Source organism: Athene cunicularia (genome assembly GCF_003259725.1).
Source record: "Athene cunicularia isolate RWA chromosome 1 unlocalized genomic scaffold, athCun1 chr1_part1, whole genome shotgun sequence".
NCBI lineage: Eukaryota > Metazoa > Chordata > Aves > Strigiformes > Strigidae > Athene > Athene cunicularia.
The window spans coordinates 99,596,389-99,608,700 of record NW_020799091.1 but is presented as its reverse complement, the minus strand read 5'-3'; the positions used below and the strand labels follow the sequence as shown (position 1 = coordinate 99,608,700).

Sequence of the window (12,312 nt, the reverse complement as noted above, 5' to 3'; positions counted from 1 at the left end):
AAGGACCTAGCTGAACTATTCAGAGCTCAAACTGCAACTACCTTCAAATCCTTACCAACCATAACACCAAACACAATGTTTTGTACTCTTCCAGCTGCCTCCCAAAAACCTCTTCAAATGTGGCTGCTTTAGATGTGGGATTTCCCCAGACAGTCACAAAAAACGGCAGTTCTCCATATCCACAGTGTGTTCTGCAGTGTGAGCTCCAGCTGAGTCACCTGCACTGCTGGAGGCAAAGCACAAGCAAGAGCAAGGCGCTCCGGAGTTTCTGCAGTGATCCAAAGATGCTGCTCAGGCCCTGTAAGGACCATACTGTGCACGTGCGTACACATGTGCAGCAGTTTGAGAAGCAGTCTAATTCACTTTAGGTACTGTTAAAGAGGCTAATGCTTCTAAATAACTCAATGTTGAAAAATGGGGCTTAAATACCATTGAAATCCAAGATCATAAAGACAAAAACATATGTGCACATGCTCCTAAGAAACCAAACAGCTTTTCAAAACAAGATTTCTCTCACATGCTCCTAAAGAACGATTTTTTATTTAAGCCATCATCAACTGAAGAGCAGGAGAAAGACTTGAACAAATTTGTCAGTAAATACTCCCATTACACACAGGTAAAATCACTGGCACAAAAGTAACCTAGTAACTTCCTAAGCTGATAAAATGGCATTATATATTGAAATATATATGCACATGTGATATCAGTATAGGAACATATACATGTATCGCAACGTATAGCTTTTTTTAAAGAACTTCAGGAGAGAGTTTGGTCATGTGATAACCCACCTGTACAGAAAAGAGTAAAGGGGAAGATAACCTCTAATCCAAGTGAAATCCATTGCAGTCAGGGGACCCATCCTATGGACAAAGATCAGACAGGGAATGAGGAGACCCAGCTTTTATTTCCTGCAGCATCGTTTCCTTCTGGGCGGCCCCACTACATCTCCCCAAGCCTCTGCTGCTCCTTCAGTTGTTGTCCTGGCAACTTATTTATGGAAAGGGCTCACCTTTGATATGGGTGCAAGCATTTATTTACATTAAACCCTCAACTCCCTCCAAAAGGCCCCACAGATAATCTGGCTTCTCTTCTCTGCTTCCCACTGAAGGGAATACAGATTAATAAATATTGGGAGGGAATCTGCCTGTAGCTTTACTAGACTGCATAAATGGTTAAAATTTTCCTAGAGCAGCAGGAAACTTGTGAGGAGCACACAAAATGCACAGCTGCACAAATGTAAGATTAGGGAAGAAGGATGGAAGGTATCAGGAAGTCTGAGATATTTTCAGTGAGATAGATGCATTGGCTCACCCACTCTCCTGACAAGTACTCTGATTTTAAAAGGCGCTTTAATCTGCCTCAGATCTATATAAACAAAGATCATAGAAACAATTGTATATAGCAGCCTGGGAAAGAGGAATACTGTTATCATCTTTCACTTTGTAGCTTTATGTTAGAGAAGAGGGAGGAGAAGGAAAGAGGGAAGTAACCATGCTCAACATCACAGCTCAACGTGAACAGGCCTGTTTCTTTCATTACTTCGGGTCATCAGGATAATTAAATCCTTTATAATAGCCACCCATACGCGTCAGACAGAGCATTTAACTGAGAGCTAACTTCTTTAAGTTGCACAGAAGAGCTGCTACATATTACAAAATACCAAAAATCTGCGCCTTGCTTGGTGCTTTCAGGACAGATTCTGACACCTCTACTTCAGTAGTGCCACACAACACCAATCGGCCAGACTGACAGACAGCCTCAGCCCATGCTGAGGCCCGCACAAGAAGGTGCTGTGCCATTTGGGGACCAAGGTGGTACCCCAGTGTCTGAGGTACAGCCTGCCCCGTGCTGCCTGGGGGACCCCGCAGTTCGACCACAGCTCAGAAGCCATACACGGTTTTGGAAGAGCGATGGAGTTGATGGAAAGGTCAGTCTGAGTTCCTGCACTTCTGTTTCCACCCCTCCTCCCCCAGCTGCAGTTTCTAAATTAATCTGGGTCTTTAGGCTTGTCGGCTTTTATTGCCGTTTCTTAAAGAAAAGCCCAGCTTTCACGCTACAAACTACAGGGCTGAAATCCCCAGACAAGTTTAGTAAGTGCTTTTTGCAATTCGCCTTTGCCTTATTCATCCAAGTGTACTCCCTTAAGAGTCTCCTAAAAATCTAAGATAGGAAATGCGCTTAGTTTCTTCCTTATTTTCCCCTGCCTGCAACATTTTAATCAAAACGCGCCAGCCAGCTACATCCAGCAGGCGTGGGGTGGATGGGAACAGCACCACTTTGTACAGATTGCACTTGACAAGTCACATCAGCCGAGTGCAGCCTCAACCAATACCCCCCCTCCCTCCCCAAATCCTGACCTCTGCTACTCAGAGGTCTGACTTGGGGATGCCAGAGGGCAAGAAATCCTGCTTCTGTGCAACAAGACATTGTTAAAGGGAAAATTCTTTGGGTCTTTTTTTTCTAAATCCTTGACAAGGAGATCTGTGTGTGTATAGCCCACAGCAGAAATAATCCTACGCCTACCAAAATCAAACAGGAATTTACTGACCAGCTCTCACGCACTGCAGGGACTGAGCCAAAGTCTAAAAACTTGCACTGGCTGTCCCATAACAATGTAACACCTTTTCTATTTTAGTTTCACTTAAGTACATGAGAGAAAAAAAATAGTAAAAATGTGTTTAACTAATAACTGGAAACTTTCTGTTAAACTAATCAAAGCATTATACTTGGGTAGGAGCGTGCTATGGCTTCCTAGGATGCAGTAACCAACCAAACATAACCCACCACCAGCTCCTGGCAGGATCAGCTGCTCAGCTGCAACAGCACGCATCTGTTAGCACTGGCAATTTACAACTGGAAAGTATTAGGGAGGGCTGATTAATTGCTACAATATGAAATTTCCACACCTTCATTTTACATTAGCAGCTTTGCAGTTAACAAAAACCCTAGGGAAAACAAGAAAAGGAGGGGGATGGGGGGCAGAAGAATGCAGCCCCTCTCACATATATCAGGGGCTAGGAGCATCCTCCGAGGATGCTCCCTTTTTATCAGGGCTTCAGCTTTTGTCAGAAACAAACAAGGCCTCCACACTTTCAGGCTGAGCAGAAACGACCACGGGTGGGAGCTGAGACAGCAACATCCTCCAGAGCCCCTCTCCACTATGGGGGGAGGCTGGCAGGGCTGCTGCCCTGGGGATGTGCAGCACAGCGGAGGGACCACAGTGGTCACAAGATGGATGGAGGCAACACCATCCATCCTCCTTCCCACCTCCCTCCTCTTCTTCCCCCCCAATAGGGAAGGGTGAGGGTTATGCAGCGACTCCAAGGCTGCAAACCTCTTGCTTCGCACCCCCCTCCCCACCCAGACCCTGGTGCCACATGTAGGGACCAACCACCTCAAGAAGTGGAGACAGTCAAGAACCACCTTCACCTTACCAGAGTGCAGGAGCAGGCCCAAGCACACGCACCTGAATGGGCATGGAGGCCAGTGCCAGCCATGGGAAAATCCCAAATCCTCTGTCAGAGGGCAAGCTTACCACCGGCCCAAAGCACAGGGACGCACTGCACAGAGATGCCGGTGTCACAGGCTTCCTGCCGAGATGATCGGGTCCAACCCGTCAGCACAGAGGCAATTTGCACCTGCTGCCAAAGCACAAAGTAGGAAACCCCACTGCGTCTTGCTCTCTGGATGGAGCAAAGCAAGATGATGGCTTTGTTGCTGCCTCCCCTGCATTCCTTCCTCTCCCCTTCACACACAGGCAGTGGGCTTACTTCCAACACGCTTTGCGATACGAACTCAGATGAACAAAAGAACAAAAACTCTCGCCTCCTCCCTCCAGAGGAGAGGGGAAGATTCAGAATTCGGTCTGCCACTCCGCTGCTAGCTGGCGCTGCTGCTGCTGGTGCCACGCAGGCCGCCGAGCGCCGGGTAATTTCACACGCCATATGTGCAGTAATCAGGAAGCACCGAGAGCACAGGGCTGGAGGAGCAGCCACCGCCTGCAAATCAGCAGTGCTATGGGGAGGGAGAAGCAGCAAAGCAACATCCACAAGTAATCTGTCACACACAGTCTTTCCAAGGTGCCATAACGCCCCTGGACATGCTCCCAGTCCAACATGAAAGCCAAGTGGACAGAGGGTACGCTTCAGCATCACCCACCTGCATGTGAGGCACGGCTGGCAGTGATAAACCCAGAACACAGCATCCACCCCCACCACCACATGGCCCACAGGCAGGGGTTTGAGGGGCCAGCATCCCATGCAGTGACAGGCAAGGACAGGGCAGCAGACCCAAGGGCACTGCACACATGGCTGGTTGTGTGTCATGTACCCAGCTGAGCCCAGGAGCTCTGCCTCGTCCCTCCAGCCTACAGCCATACCCCTGGGATCTCTGCCTCCAGCTGGAAACACACTGGCATGTTTCCGAGACTGCCACTGATGGGGACCCACACCAGGCAGGAGAAGAGCAGAGTGCAGACAGAACAGCCCTTGGCAGGGGTCAGCAATGCACACACCAGGTGCAAGAGACGAGCAACCTCTTGCCTGGGAGAATAAACCTGCTCCTTGCAAGGAGCTCCACCAGTGAAAATACAGCATTGCCAAGCTTCAGGCATCTGAACCTTGAGGTCTACTTCACACCTGGGGTCTTCCATGGAGTTTTTTTGTTGTTGTTTTGGGTTTTTCATAATAGCTACTAGGTCCATGTGACAAATTTTAAGCAAGCAAGACTCAAATCCTCATAATTGAAGAGACACAGAAATGGGGAGGACTTGACATAACAGATACCTACACACTTAAAATGTAAAAAATCTAAGAGGTAGAACAGCACAGAAGTTCTTGTCCCAGAAGTAGTACCAAAGTTTTATTGTTTTCTTTCTTGGAAACACTTCAGTCACTGAAGAGAGAAAAAAAAGAAAAAAAAAAAGAAAAAAAAAGTTTTAAAAACATGGTCTGACACACCATTTGTACTCACCTTGGCAAGATCTCTTATTTTTTCAAAGGTCTAACAGCTTCTAGGTGAATATAGCAGCTCCAGAAAGAAAAGAGTTTGACAGCAGTATCTGCAGAGAGATACCTTGAAAGCAGTGGGTCTGAGTTTTTCTCTGTGTAGTCCCATTAACAATTTTGGCCTTCACAGTTCCTCTAGCTGGCTTCTTCTTAGCAGAAGGGTCTGGAGACGAGTCACAAGGCAGCTCTGGGGCAAACACAAGAAGCCTCTCCGGGGAGCTGGGCTCCAGCAATCTGAGGTGCAGGGCTGATGCACCAAACGGCTGCACCCCAGGTCAGGCCTCGCTGTCAGGTACCAGCACACTCCCCTGCACGAAGAACAAACACAGAGCTGACAAGTGCAGCCTTCAGCTACCGTGCAGTGTTTTGCTTATGTTTTATGTAACCATTTATGACTGTTATTCAATTATGAAGAAGAGCTTACCATGGAAACTGCAAGGAGGTATTTTGTTTAAGATACAGAGCACACTTTTTAAGTAAGAGCTGTTCATCTCCAACATGCAAACATCTGAACCGCACTCAAGGTTTTACATTTAGATGTGTTTCCCAGAAGACGGCCAGTCCTACTTGAAGGCTATGCACCACACGGCACAATTTAAACCAAATAATTTTAACATTTTTCCTTCCTAAAACTAAATAGCCAGGTGGAACAAAGGAATGGATCCACTTCTTTATGCAGCCATTATAGGGTTCATCAGGAAATGCCATTTTCCACTGAGGTCCCACAGGACTGTAGTGGTTTAGTAGGCTGCCAGCCTACATCAGCCCCCCAAACTGCTAAGCCTCAGGGACTGGTCCCAATCCTGTACAGCCCTCAGCCAGTCAGTAAGTGACCTAGTAATCCAATTAGGCAGCAACACAGGCTGTCTAAAGAAATAAAAAGAAATAGGAAAGGGAAAAGCAACAGGAAAGAAATTATGCCTAAAGCAAAGCATATCCTCATTACTCCTCTAATCTGCAGCTGCAAGCAGGAGCTTAGCTGGGACAACAAGCTATGTAGAGCCCAGCTCTCTCCCCAGCCTGGAAACCCTCCATCACCAAACACAAGCTACTTGCTGGGTGTAAGGAAAGGCAGGCAGTGAAGAGACAGTCCTCTCTAGTCAGCCTAGTCAGTAAAGTTTGGCATGATTTCTCAAACCTGTACTAGCTATTTAAAGCACTTCTCTGGCTTTTGTAGCACCGCATTCAGCCATTCCCACGTACTCCACGTGCATTATCCAGAAAATCACGTGGCTGCAAAGGGACAGGGGAGGGACACCAAGATTATTTCTTCTGAACACAGCTGGGTGGCAGAGGCTGTTCCTGCAGACACTTCAAGGTGCCCACCCCCGGCTGCCCAACACACCAGGTGCCCAACTCCAAAGAGTATCCCACGCTTTTCAGAGGATGCCCCACATCTAGCACAAACGTGAACAAGTACATGAGAAACTACCTGTTCAGCTTTAAAGGTCAGAACCCCCAAGAAGTGCAATCCAATTTTGCAAGGCACTGTGAAAAACACTACAACTGCAAAAAGGGGATTTCTAGTTAAACTGCTGGTGGTTTTTGCACACTTAAGAAATGAGCACAGCCATAGTTTTAAAAACACATTTTAGGCAACCTCCTAGCTGAGCTCTAGCTTTCGCTGGGCCATGAGATAATTACAAACTCAAACACAGAGCAAGAGATCTCAGTCACCGATGGATTTGTTTGTGGGTGTGAAAGCTCAGAAGCACAACAACTATCACATCAGCTTCCATGCTGGAGGCCCAAACAGCAGCATTATCTGGGGTTTTGGAGAACAACAAAATGAAAGGAAAAAAGCCTTATAAATGCCATTGCTCTGGAAAATTAGCATTTTTAATAGGAAAGTAAACATAAGGCTTGTTTTATATGATGATAACTATCAGCATGTCAGGGGTTTTTTATGGTTTCTCCATTATCATAACAAAAGCGTGCTGAGCATCTTGGTTGAACTGCAGCAGTTAAAAATGCGTAACATTCTGACTTCTTAGAGATAATTTTGCAAACAAGAAGTGATGAGGATGCACTTCTACCACTGATTTCTTTTATGAGTAACTTGAACAGCACTTTACATCTGCAGAGAAATCCATTTTTTTTTAATCAAGATAGCCCTGCAATCCAAGATCAAAGTTTGAAAGCAAGATAGGTTAAGGAGTTGGGCATCCATCTCTGGCTTAGAAAAGTCCTTCTCCTGTATAGTATCATAAAGGACTCGCTTTTGCTATGTATTCTGTGACATGACACTTCACAGCATCGTCTATCAAATAAAAGATACTTCTTGGAAGCCATTCACTATGCTACCAAAATCTTGGCTGAGTGTGGCCAGGCCCTGTTTTGAGACAGAGCAGCACCTGCATTCATCCAGCTCCTACACCAGGGGCTCCCTGTGGACCAGAGGACACCTGGGGGCAGCCAAATTGCCCTCCAGAGCCAAACTGCCCTCCTCGGCTGAAGCCAGACATGGAGCAGCTGAAGCCCATGCCTGCCCAGCCACAGACAGGTTTTCCACCCCAACGATGCTCAGCACAGGGTAGAACCCCAGAGGCTCCTCCGTGCCTCAGCACAAGGGGCTGCTCAGCAGTAGCAGAGACAGTGCCACCCTCCCACACAGCAGGGAGCACAGGCCCTGCACACAGCGCGGCCCCAAAACGGGCTTCCACGTGTGCCCCGCTATAGGCAACAGCAGGCAGGGAGGGATGCGGAGCATGGGACCCTAGCAAGCAAATTTTCAACGCTGTTGGTTTGTCCAAGCCGCTGGGCAGTGTTCATGCCGTTGGCTACACTGGTCCAGGGAGCAACCAATTTTGCAGCGAACAAAATATTTTTCTACCCTCTCCACAGACGATTAGCAACACAAGCCTGAAACGTCAAAAAATGACTCTTAATTACCGAAGTCAGCACTTAATGACTCCAATTACATTTCCACTGATTTCTGAAAATTGGATTCTCCACTACACTTGCTGTGTTTAAATTAGTTTCTTACCTCATTCATGGTAATTATACTTTGACAAACCAAACCAAAATACAGATGAGATTAAAAATTAAAAATAGAGGGGATTTAGGAACAAAATTTTTCTTAAGCCTACCGTCATCCACATTTTTCATTGCCCTCCCTTCAAGGCAGAGGAGTGCAGAGGGTTAAAACATGAGAGAGATGCAAAGGACAGTATTTTGTGAAAAAACTGTAGAAAACGTGTTTTAGTAGTAGGAAACAGTGTTTTCGTTCTGTGATAGAAACTTACTGTCTTCTCCCCCAGTATCACAGAAATTAGCTTCTCCTTTTACCCTGAAAACCAACAGGTTACTCTTCTCAAGCTCACCATCACCAGTACCACAGAGGACTCCAGCAATGAGATTTAGATGTGCATTTATCACAAGAGAATACCTTTCTCACAACTAACAGCTCTCAGTATCTAACCTGCATGCTGAGACACCAGTATCTAGACCCACCACCAAATTATATCTATGGAATAAGCAAGTGCAACTGCATCCTGCAGAAGCCATATGTGGGGATGCCTACCCTTTATTAGGGGATTATTTTCAAGTTCCCATTCATAATTAGTACTAGAAATGGAAAAGGACAGGAGAGTAGGAAGCATATTTCAAGAAACTAAGCAACCAGTGGAAAGAATGCATAAAAACATAGTATTTTAGGGAAAGCATCTACATGTATTAACTTCAGATGATGCAGAGAAAGCAGTGATTTCTCCAAAGAGGATTCCCCTCCATACATTTTTCTCCCAAAAGAGGGACGAAAACCCACTAACGGCTCCTAATCCCTTTGCCAATCCCAGAACTACAACATCCAAAGCACATACCCTTACATAGCAGCAGTCTGGCAATAGCCACGGGAGCTGTCAAGTATCCACACTAACTATGGCAAAGCCAAGGTGCCCATGCCAGCATTGCGGGCAGGACCACAGTCGAGGCGATACAGTCACAGGAGTGTGTCTCAGCACCTGGACAAATTAATTCTAATCCCTGCAGGACCAGAGTCATTCCAGGAGCCAGCGACCTGGCACTGCATCTCAAAGGACAGGCAAGCTTTACACTGGCTGGGAGATTAGTACACTGAGAAACCAAACCAGCCCCAAAGTAAGCTGACAGTAAATTAAAAATAAATTTTCAGGTTTCCAAAGGATCTCAATTTCCCCAAAGAAGCAATGACAAGTTTGAAGCAGTCTGCACCTATGTGGTGTGCCATCCTTTAGTTCCTTATGGCAAAGCAGTAAGGCAACACAAAACCCCCACCAGCTCACAACAACTAGAGAGGAATACAAAGCAAACCATCTGCATGTGTTCAACGTGTAGAGTGTTAATTCGAGAGGCAAGAGAACACAGATTTACAGGGTCACATTTTCACTTTGGTGTACGGATATAATATGCCACTGTCACAGCTACTTCTTGCAATAATACCTTTTCGTTATGTTTGTTTCTGCTTTGTTTTTATTCTCATCTTTCACGGATACCCATTACTCAGCAGTGGTTGTTGGATTTTATGTTCACATATGGTTTAAAGAGGTGGCTGTTTAATGTTCCCTATATGTAAATAACTACATGCTGTTTCAGTCCCTGCTGTGCAAGTGGAGGAATGATTAGATTATAAATCTCAAATACAGAAATATGTCAAGTTGGTTTTCATCTACAAATCTGTTAGAGCTTACTCTGGGTTACATTTTCCATCTTCCCTTTTACCCATGAATTCCCACTGCTTTTAATGAGCACCTAAAGCAATCAGCAACAGGCAAAAATAGCCCAAAAGCAGGACTCCAGGGGAGCAGCCAGTAGCCCAGGTACAGCCCCTTCGCAGGCATCCCTCTTCCTGAAGGCAAGGCTTTTGCCACTGCCGATGCAAAGCTGAATCCGATGTGGCAATGCCAAGAGGGCCCACATGCTGAGGATACCTGGGGAACCCCCCCATGGCACAGCACGGGGAGCAGGGAGCCTGGGGAAAGGCCATGGGGGATAACATAGCAACCCCTGCTGCCAACCCATGCCAGGGCCCCATGTGAGCAGGATCCACTGCACAGGGAGCTGGCTTCACCACCAGCAAAAAGCAACCATGAGACAAGACTTGCAAAGAGCAGTTCAGCACAGCATGGCAAGACACAGGAGGGGCAAACACCTGCATTTCAAATTATTCTGCTTTTACTCTATTTGTGGCATAACCCCAGCGCTGCTACTAGAAGCGAACACGTTTTTCAGTGGAATTTATCATCTTTTTAATATGGCTGACTATTCATTTCAAATCAAAGCTCCCATGCCAAGCACATTAAAACCATTTCTATTTTCAAAAGTGAACACCATGAGAGCCAGAAGCCACATTAACATAACCACTAACATTTCCAGCTTGCTCAGTATCAGAAATCAGCACATAGAATAATCTTTTGAACTTTCCAAGGTAGAGAAATGCTCTTCAAGTAAATAAAGATAGATAATTCATTGTTCAGCCAGTCTCCCTTCCTTGCTGAGCCACGATAGACAGCAGAAAATGCTCCTGCTCCCTGCCACCCCCAGCCAGATAGTCCCAGACCTCTCAGTGCACAGGGAGACAGAAAGCTCATGCCAGCTATTGAGTGAGCAGCCTATAGCTGCAGGCAAATGAGCAGCAGACCTTTCATCACAAGCACCCCCAAACAGCCCACACTGTAAGCCACTGCTTGCCTGACAAAAAACTGGGCCTGTACTGCAGAAGATGGAAAGCCGGAAATGTGGCAAGCAACAGCAGCAGGTTTTTTTGGTTAAAACCTCCATCTCATCCTCAGAGGGTGAGCACACAACTGGCTGCTGTGCACGGGCATGGGGCAGTGAGCAGTGGTCACTGCCAGCTCAACCCAGCAGCAAAATTGCCCCAGTGTATCAGTACTATCGCAAATAGGCACAAGCCCCCCACTCCCAGCAACCATCTGCCTCAGGGTGAGTGTGGAAATCAAGCAAGCAAACAAACAATCAAGCAAAACCAGGAAAAGCCTGGGAAGGCAAAAATTAACAGTAATCAAGAAGCCAGGAAGGAAGGAAAAAGCTTTGGCCTGTGGAAGCAGGCAGTAGATAGCCTGAAACGGGATATTAATTCAATTTATTCAAATGTAGTCCAAACTATCAAGTTTGGGCATAGTCTTTCTGCAGTTAGGAGACATGAGAGTGACTGCAAGAGCTATGGGATTCAAAAGATGCTCCAAATCAACACTGCAGTATGAGGATGGGAAGAACCCCAAACCTGCTCAGGTTTGCCTTCTTCCATCCCCATCCCACCCCCATGCTCCCTCACTATATAATGAGGAATCCCTGCCCAAATCCAGTCCCAGTAACTGATTTCTGCTGACCTAAAATTATCCTGCAGCTCTAACAACAGATGATGGATCTCATTTCCTATCCCAGCAGCCTCTGTCGTGTGGTGTTGCGCTGCATATTAATGATCTTTAATGACACCTAAAAGCATCTGCAAAGTCTCAAGTATGGATTTTACCACTTAGTCCCATGTTCAGCAGACAGAAGCCATAAAGAGCTGACGAAGGAAAAGTATATTTAAGGATCAAAACCAAGAAAGGAAAGCATTCATTAAGACATTCTCTTACTCTTGTGGAAAGGGGCATTAAGATGATTTTTCTCCTTGACCAGTGGCAGCAGATAAGTAAGATGATGAGTAATATTAGCCTGAAAGGGACCTTTTAAAAATAAATACATATTTTTTAAGTTGGCAGAGAATAAGCCCATTTGGTGGGAGCAGAAAAAAAAAAAAGGTCAAGGGAATGAAAGAAAAGAGCTGCCCATTTGCCTATGACATTGTCAGCTACGGACAGTGATGGAAGATTAGTCCTTAGGAATATAAATCACCTCCAGTCAGGGCTCCTGGAATTCAGCGCTTCCCATGACTGCTGAAGAGGCACTGTCAGCTGATCCTTATTTCTCAAGTTTGGAATGATGACTGGGGTGCGATAAGGCTGAAAAGAAGGGTTAATTAAACAAAGAAGCAAATATGCAAGAGCCTTTAGAAATTGATTAGACAATGAAAGTAAATGACTTGGCAAAACAACCTTGATTTCACTGCCAGAGTTATAAAAACATCTAAGAGACAGAGTGCTGTTTTAATGATTGATATTCTCACTGTATGTTCCCACAGAAATGATAAGTACTGGGACATTTAATGGGGTAAATGAAATCACAACTGAGCCACCTCCTTTCCTACTCTGTGAAAGGAAAAAAAGCTGTCATGGATCTCTACATCCAGAAACCAAAGCACCACCAAGGACTTAAGAAAATTATCATGTTGCCAAAATAAGGCTCAGAAAAATATATTCGTCAA

General features: G+C 45.8%; 1 protein-coding gene across 7 annotated transcripts in view; it reads right to left on the bottom strand.

The window, feature by feature from the left end:
- The window catches only part of TIAM1 (T cell lymphoma invasion and metastasis 1), a 179,429-nt gene that overhangs the window by 148,433 nt on the left and 18,684 nt on the right, over positions 1-12,312 (bottom strand). For all 7 annotated transcript variants that reach the window (XM_026844392.1, XM_026844411.1, XM_026844384.1 and 4 more), the window contains exon 2: positions 4,972-5,314. The gene's annotated coding sequence lies outside the window, so the exon portion shown is untranslated. The remainder of the gene's footprint in view (positions 1-4,971; positions 5,315-12,312) is intronic.